Consider the following 8,220-nt stretch of genomic DNA (forward strand, 5'->3'; position numbering starts at 1 on the left):
CAGTGACTGCAACAACAGCAGAGTGTCCGGTTCTTGTGTGAGTGTCACACCACAACTAAACCGGTCCGACACAGTAGTCGCAGATGGACCGGGTGCAGTCTGAATAAGGCGTTAATGAGGGGTTATTAGACTTCTGTGGGGTATTTAATGCTAAAACATAACCTATTTAGATCATCATGTTACCTTGGTAAATGCTATATTCCTGAAGACAAGTTAACATATTGCTTTCCATGCCAAGTCACTCCCCCTTCACAGTGCTATCACATTACCATTGGTGTTGGGTGAAACTACTGCACATCACATCAGGTTTGTAAAGTTGTACTGTATTGTTATTATCAGGCTTTTTGTATATTTGTGGAAAATTGCTGTGCAGGAGCATGGCATGGTTCAAATAGTAGAGCTTGGGAGGAATTGTTCAAACATGCATAGAAGACAGAGTGCATGGCATACTTTTGATGAGGGAAAACATTACAACATGTTAGAAATATCAAAAAAGTTTATTTTGCATAACTTACAAAATGCAACTTTAAAAATATTCTATTTCTGAACATGAAAAAATCTTTTTGCAGAATTAAGGTTTTGAGGACTGCATATAATTTAACTGGCCAAAGTGGACAGTGAACACAGTGTTTTAGTAGCCAAACAAAATCTTGGTTACTGTTGATATCAAACACTATTTCTAAGTGTGTGTGTGTGTGTGTGTGTGTGCGTGTGTGTGTGTGGGTGTGTGTGCAGGGGTGTGTGTGTGTATTTGTGTATCCACTGAGCACACATCATTTAGCAGGTGGTGGATCCTCTGCCAGAAAAGTTACATAGTGCACCTTCAAATGTAATATCCTTATCATCCCTCTTCTTTCACGATTCTTCTAATGTTCCTATTTGACTGTCCGTTGTGGTATGGGATGCACAGGACCAACTTGTTTTATTGTCATTCTGCTTTACATTTTTACAACACTTTTTTTCTATTTGAGATTCAGTCTCTCTCTTCTGTTCTGAAGGCCTGTTGCAGTTGGTGTGCAATGTGTCTTGATTTTTTCTCTTCTTTGTTTTTTTTTTTTATTCTTCAGCCAGCTCAAATTTATATTATACATAGTGGACTTCCACTCATCTCCCCCCTAAAAATGCCATCTGTTCCTATACCAGAGCCAATCAGACACTAGCCCATACAGGTTGGATTCACATGACATCAAAACAATATAAACTACCTGTTTGGAACTGAGTTGGAGGGCCGGTCGGAATTCTATGTTGGACTTCACCTTTCAACTGGCATATTGGACAGGCTTTACTTGGGGTATGATGATCTGTAATTACTGGGCGTATCCACCTAAAACAATAATCAGAATCAGAATCAGAAGACTTTTATTGCCATAGTCTGTGAACACAGTTCACAAACTAGGAACTTGATTCGGTGAAAAAGTGCAACATAAACACACTGAATAAATACAAATACAAATAAGGGCATGCAAAAGTTAAAAAGATATGCTTAAAAAAAAATCAAATGAAATACTTAAAGGGAGAAAATATGTACAACAGCAGCATCAGAACAACAGTGCAATAATAACCACAATTTAAAGGGCCTGTACCTATTTTTTTTCCATGTATTTGAGCAAACTGTATCTTACCCCAGTACAGATATATTATATAAGCAGTTCTTAAGGTCAAAATAAGTCTGCTGTGTGCTGTCACACAGCAGACAAGTGCATGCTAGTTGTTGTTAGTTTTACAGTCATGGCAAAACTCCATTCTGGTCCATGAGAGTTGTAAAAAGCACTTACACTTACGGTGTTTTTCAGATTTTTTCAAAGTGGTTTCATCATCCACAGCTGAAAAGACCTTCAGCCTTAAGATTAAAAAGGCAGATGTCTGGATCCAGTCATCTAAAAGGTTCAACATCTATAGATTTTCCATTTGGATAGCAATGAAGTGGACTTCTCATAGAGTTTTGCAAGGCCTTGCCCTCCATCTTAAGTTAGTACATCAGTCTAGCAATTGTGAGTTATTTAAAGCAGAACTAAATAACTTAAAAAACCTATAATGATATAAGGTATAATATAAGGTTAAAATGTGATTTAGGTCTGCTTTAATGTTGTGAATGCAACCTAGGAGAATAACACACTTGTATGTGTAAGCCTAACAATGCTTTCTCATTCCTTTTCTCCTTATAACTCCTCTTTTCCTATTTTAACAAACTAATGTTGCCTTAGGTATTATTTATGTTACACAAACCAAAAACAGAAGACAAACACCCTACACATAGAAACACAACATGCACTGCCACTTATTACTGAACACCTGCAGAGCATGTGGTCTTTTCTTACCTGTATATGAAATTGAGATTTATTTTGTCTTTGCTTTTTTTTTTTTTTTTTTAGAAGTGTTAGGCCTTGAAACTGATTGTTCTGTTTAGAGAATTATCGCTTTTTGAATTTACTACTTGAATACTGTTTGTCATGACACTTTTTGAAGTCAGACATAGGCTTATCATATTGTAAACTAGAGGTGGGTGATATTGTCAAACATGAATATCCCATTTTAAAATTATGATTATATTCAGATCATATTTTTGCCACCAAAGTGTTCTAAATGCCTTGATTAATGTTGAGGTTTGACAGTAAAAGAAACCTATTTTATAATATTGTTTAAATACCTGGAGTTGTTTTGTCTAATTCCCATGTGTAGCACACAAATTCTACATATTTAGGTTGTGTTATTTTTCTCAAACTATTCCGCATATAGGAAATACTCCACTGTGTTTTTAAACTCCATACACCTTCATGTTAATCATTTGGATAATTTCAGCCCTGCATTTGCCTAACTTTGCAGTTGCAGCTATTGTTTTAGCCTTATTGAAACTGCTTCGCCCTTTGTCCCAACAGATATTGAAGACTTTGAGGCTAAAAATAACTGTTAACCATACAACTACCACTAAATGACATCACAAGGTGAAATGGAGCATTCTAAGCTTTGGGATGCAGACAACCTAAAAATCTCAGAATAATCATGTGTGAATGAAACAAAACACAACTCCAGGTATGTTTTTAAAGAACATTATAACATGGCTAAAAGCTGACATGAGTCAGTTCTGTCTAATATAAGTCCTTTAAAAGACTTGTAATAAAATTTTTATTAGCGATTTGACAGTTTTCTATAGACAGTATACTTGATATTGTGTTTTTTGTCTGCTTTGTTTTTTGTGTGCAGAAATTCAAAATACATTTTTAGGTGAAAATTTTTAGATGAAAATTTGAGATGATCTTGTATCGTCCACCTCTAGTTACTAAGATCCAGTCAATAGATCAATAGGCTGTAAAACGAGGCATTAAAAGCATTTTAATGGATATTTGTCACTCACAATCCAGCATTGGACTAAACCTTCTTAGACTGTTACTGAGAAATCTGTTTTTATACTGTTGGGGAAAAGAAGGGGGGTGAGGGTGGGGAATTTTTTTTTAAAGTCTAGGCTACTGTTGATTGTAAATTAAGCTATGGGAGCTAAACTGTCTTAGCCAAAACAAATTTACATGTTTTTGAGAAGGATTAGATCAAACCAACCAATGTAGCAATATCAACAACAGGTTTTTGCCCAATTTTGTTACACTTTTATGCAACTTTAATAAAAATGTGTGAATTTGAAATGTGTTTTGTCAGTTTTTTTCTATAGACCTGTAATTATTAATTTTCTATTGTTAATATAATGGCAACGGCACGGCAGTAGCTGATTTAAACAATTTAGACAAACCCAGATGATGATGTCATGTCTTTAGAAGCTTCTGATTATTGACAACATTTGAGTTCATTAGAGACACACCATGTATTGGAAGGAACATCTGAAACACACTACTTCTTTGTGTAACATTGTGGGATTGTCAAAAGAATTGGTCAAGATAACAGGAAGAGAAATGTGGACTTGCACAAGTCTGCTTCGTCCTTGGATGCAATTGCCAGATGCCTGAAGGTGCCATGTTCATCTGTTCAAACAATTATAGTCAAGCATAGATACTATGGGAATGTTCAGCCATCATCTGCTCAGGAGATGGGTTCTATGTCCTAGAGATGAATGTGCCTTGGTTCGAAATGTGCATATCAACCCAAGAACAAAAGCAAAAGACCTTGTGAAGAGGCCGACTGAAGCAGGTAAGAGTGTGTCATTATCCACAGTGAAATGAGTTCTGTACTGACCTGAATTGAAAGGCTACTCTGCCAGGAAAAAAACATTACTTCAAAAGAAAAAAAAAGACAGATTAGAGTTTGCAAATGCCCAAGGGAGAAAGACCTTTAACATGTCCTGGTGGTCTGACAAAACTAAAATTGAACTGTTTGGCCATAATGAGTATCGTTACTTTTGGAGAAAAAATGGGGAAGCTTACAAGCCTACAAGAGCACCATCCCAACTGTGAAATATGATGGTGGCAGTATCATGTTGTGTCTTTTTTTGCTGCAGAATGGACTGGTGCACTTCACAAAACAGATAGTATCACGAGGAAACAATATTATGTGGAAATACTGAAGCAAGATCTCAAGACCTCAGCCAGGAAGTTAAAGCTTGGATGCAAATTGGTCTTCCAAATGAACAATGACCACATATGAAACTTATTGCCAAACTGGTTACAAAGTGGCATAAGGATAACAAAGTCAATGTTTTGAAGTGGCCATCACAAAGCCCTGATCTCAGACCTTTTGAAAATTTATGGGCAGACCTAAAAAGGCATGTGCGACCAAGGCGGCTTACAAACTAGAAACTGCTCAGTTACGCCAGTTCTGTCAGGAGGTATGGGCCAAAATCCCTGCTAACTATTGTGAGAAGCTTGTGGAAGGATATCCAAAAGGTTTGACCCAAGTCGTACAGTTAAAAGGCAATGGTACCAAGTACTAATGAAATATATCTAAGTATCTGGCTGAAAAAAAAAAAAAAAAAAAAAAAAGTTAAATTGTCCAAAAAAATCATTCTCTTTTTTTTCCCTATTTGCTAAATGCCAGAATTTAGCATTTAGCAATTAGGAATAAAAAGTATAAATTATATAAATAAATGATGATATAAATGATGATACAGTGCCAGAATTTCACTTAGGTGTGAAAATGTATGAGAAAATTATTATTATAATATTTACTGTTGAATCAGCTACAAATGCTTTGGAGCTTACCTCACAGTCACACCCTCCGAGCTTTCATCTGGACATGATTAACACCCTACCCTATTGTACGTACAACTAAAGGCCACCTAGTTAAGTTAAGCCTCACTAAAATATTGTAGCATTGTAGTGACATTAAAAAAAATCTAGTCTGATTAGCTCCTAATATGTGGTTAAGTAGATAATAAAGCTTCTATAGCCTACAAATCACAGGGGTACAAATGCTACCCTTGCCCCTCTGTAGACTTCAGATCAAACAGGTTAAACAAAATAAACATCTCTGCTTTATCAGGCTGCATATGCATGTTCACATTTGCATGCTATAGACATATGTAGGGTTTCTGAGCTGTTTAATCCAGGATTAGGCCTATGTGAGCCCCTACAACTCATGGCTCTGCCTTCTACCGCTCCCAGCCATGGGCCTGGGGAAACGGTACCCTCAGTCTGATGCCCCTGACTGGTACTCATGTGAAATGTTTATTGTGACTTAGAATGGATGAGAATGAGTTCATTTAAATACAGCTAATCTTCAAGTAAATAATAAAGAATACTGTTTTAATGACGTCTACTGTCCTTGGTCTAAATAGAGCACCGCAGACCTTACGACCACAGCTACAAGCAGCCGCATCGACAATGAAGGTGGAGAACATGGCCCTCTCAGAGTCCATGCCCCCAGCCTCCCCTGTCCTGATGCCATGACAACAAAGTCGATCATCGACCTCTGACCTAGAGTGTCCTGGTGCCACGTGCACCGATGGACACCCTTGTGCTCGAACATGGTGTTTGTTATGGACAAACTGTGACTAGCACAGAAGTCCAATAACAAAACACTGCTCGTGTTCAGATCGGGGAGGCCATTCTTCCCAATCACGCCCCTCCAAGTGTCACTGTCATTACCGACATGGGCGTTGAAGTCACCCAGGAGAACAATGGAGTCCCTGGTGCACTGTCTAGTACTCCTCCCAGGGATTCCAAAAAGGCCGGGTACTCTGCACTGCTGTTTGGCCTGTAGGTCAACACAGCAGTGAGAGACCTGTCCTGACCTGAAGGCACAGGGATGCGACCCTCTCGTTCACCGGTGTGAACTCCAACACGTGGCGGCTAAGCTGTGGGGCAATGAGCAAGCCCACACCAGCTCGCCGCGGCTCCCCGTGGGCAACGCCAGAGAAATGGAGAGTCCAGCCCCTCTCAAGGAGTTGGATTCCAGAGCCCAAGCTGTGCGTGGAGGTGAGGCCGACTATATCTAGCTGGTAACGCTCAACCTCCCGCACAAGCTCAAGCTCCTTTCCCCCCCAGCGACGTGACATTCCATGTACCCAGAGCTAGTCTCCATGTCCGGAGATCCGGTCGTCGAGGTCCCCGCCTTCAACTGCCGTGGGGATCTCTCTGCACCCGCCCCTCATGGCTCCTCCCGCAGGTGGTGGGTCCACGGGAGGACGGTTCCACGTCATTCCTTCGGGCTGGGCAAATATTCACTCACTTTCAATTTGATGTCTGCAACACGTTCCAGTAAAGCTGGGACAGGGGCAATTAACAAAAATCAATAAGCGTTTGGGAACTTAGGACACTAATTGTTGAAGTTTTGCAGGAGGAATCCTTTCCCATTCTTGCTGAATGTACAACTTCAGAATTAGAATCAGAAGACTTTTATTGCCATCGTCTGTGAACACAGTTCACAAACTATAAACTTACTGCGGTGATAAGGTGCAACATAAAAACACACTGAATAAATACAAATACCAATAAGGGCATGCACAAAGTAAAAAAAAAAAAAAATGCTTAAAAATAAAATACTTAGAGGTAGAAAATATATACAACAGCAGCATCAAAACAACAGTGCAAACATGACCGGTATTATAAAGTGTCCAGTTTAATGCAGATATTATAAAGTGTTCATGAGACAAACAGCAAAGGGAAGAAACTGTTCTCATGACGAGAGGTTGTGGTCCCAATGGACCGTAGCCTCCTGCCAGAGGGAAATGGCTCAAATAGTCCATGTCCAGGGTGAGAAGTGTCAGCTGCTATACAGCCTGCTCACCCCCGAGTCCTGGAGTCATACAGGTCCTGTAGAGATGGAAGGCTGCAGCCAATCACCTTCTCAGTAGAGAGCACGATGCGCTGCAGTCTCTGTCTGTTCCTGGCAGTGGCCCCAGCGAACCACACAATCATGGAGGAGGTGAGGATGGACTCAATGATGGCCGTGTAGAACTGCTCAGTTGCTCAGCAGTCCGAGGTTTCTATTGTCGTATTTTGCGCTTCATAATGTGTCACAAATTTTCAATGCGAGACAGGTCTGGACTACAGGCAGGCCAGTATAGTACCCGCACTCTTTTACTATGTAGCCAAGCTGTTGTAACATGTTCAGAATGTGGCTTGGCATTATCTTGCTGAAATAAGCTGGGGCGTACCAGAAAAAGACGTTGCTTAGATGGCAGCATATGTTGCTCCAAAACCTGTATGTACCTTTCACCATTATTGGTGCCTTCACAGATGTGCACGGTACCCATGTCATGGGCACTAACACACTCCCATACCATCACAGATGTTGGCTTTTGAACTTTGTACTGATAACAGTTTGGATGGTCGCAGGACATGCGTTAGTCCATCTCAGGTGAGCTCAGGCCCAGAAAAGCTGGCTGCGTTTCTGGGTGTTTTTGATATATGACTTTTTCATTTTGCATGGTACAGTTTTAACTTGCACTTGGAGATGTAGCAATGGGCTGTGTCAAGTGACAATGGTTTCCTGAAGTGTTTGTGAGCCCATGTGGTAATATCCTTTACACATTCATGTCTGTTTTTAATACAGTACCGCCTGAAGGATCGAAGGTCACGGGCATTCAATATTGGTTTTTGGCCTTGCCGCTTATATGCAGAGATTTCTCCAGATTCTCTGAATCTTTTGATGATATTATGGACCATAGATGATGAAACCCCTAACTTCCTTGCAATTGTATGTTGAGAAATGTTGCTCTTAGACTGTTGGACTATTTGCTCACACAGCTGTTCACAAAGTGGTGAACCTCGCCCCATCCTTGCTTGTGAATGACTGAGCCCTTCGGGGATGCTCCTTTTATACCCAATCATGTTTGTT

Source organism: Periophthalmus magnuspinnatus, chromosome 18 (genome assembly GCF_009829125.3).
Source record: "Periophthalmus magnuspinnatus isolate fPerMag1 chromosome 18, fPerMag1.2.pri, whole genome shotgun sequence".
NCBI classification, from domain to species: Eukaryota; Metazoa; Chordata; class Actinopteri; order Gobiiformes; family Gobiidae; genus Periophthalmus; species Periophthalmus magnuspinnatus.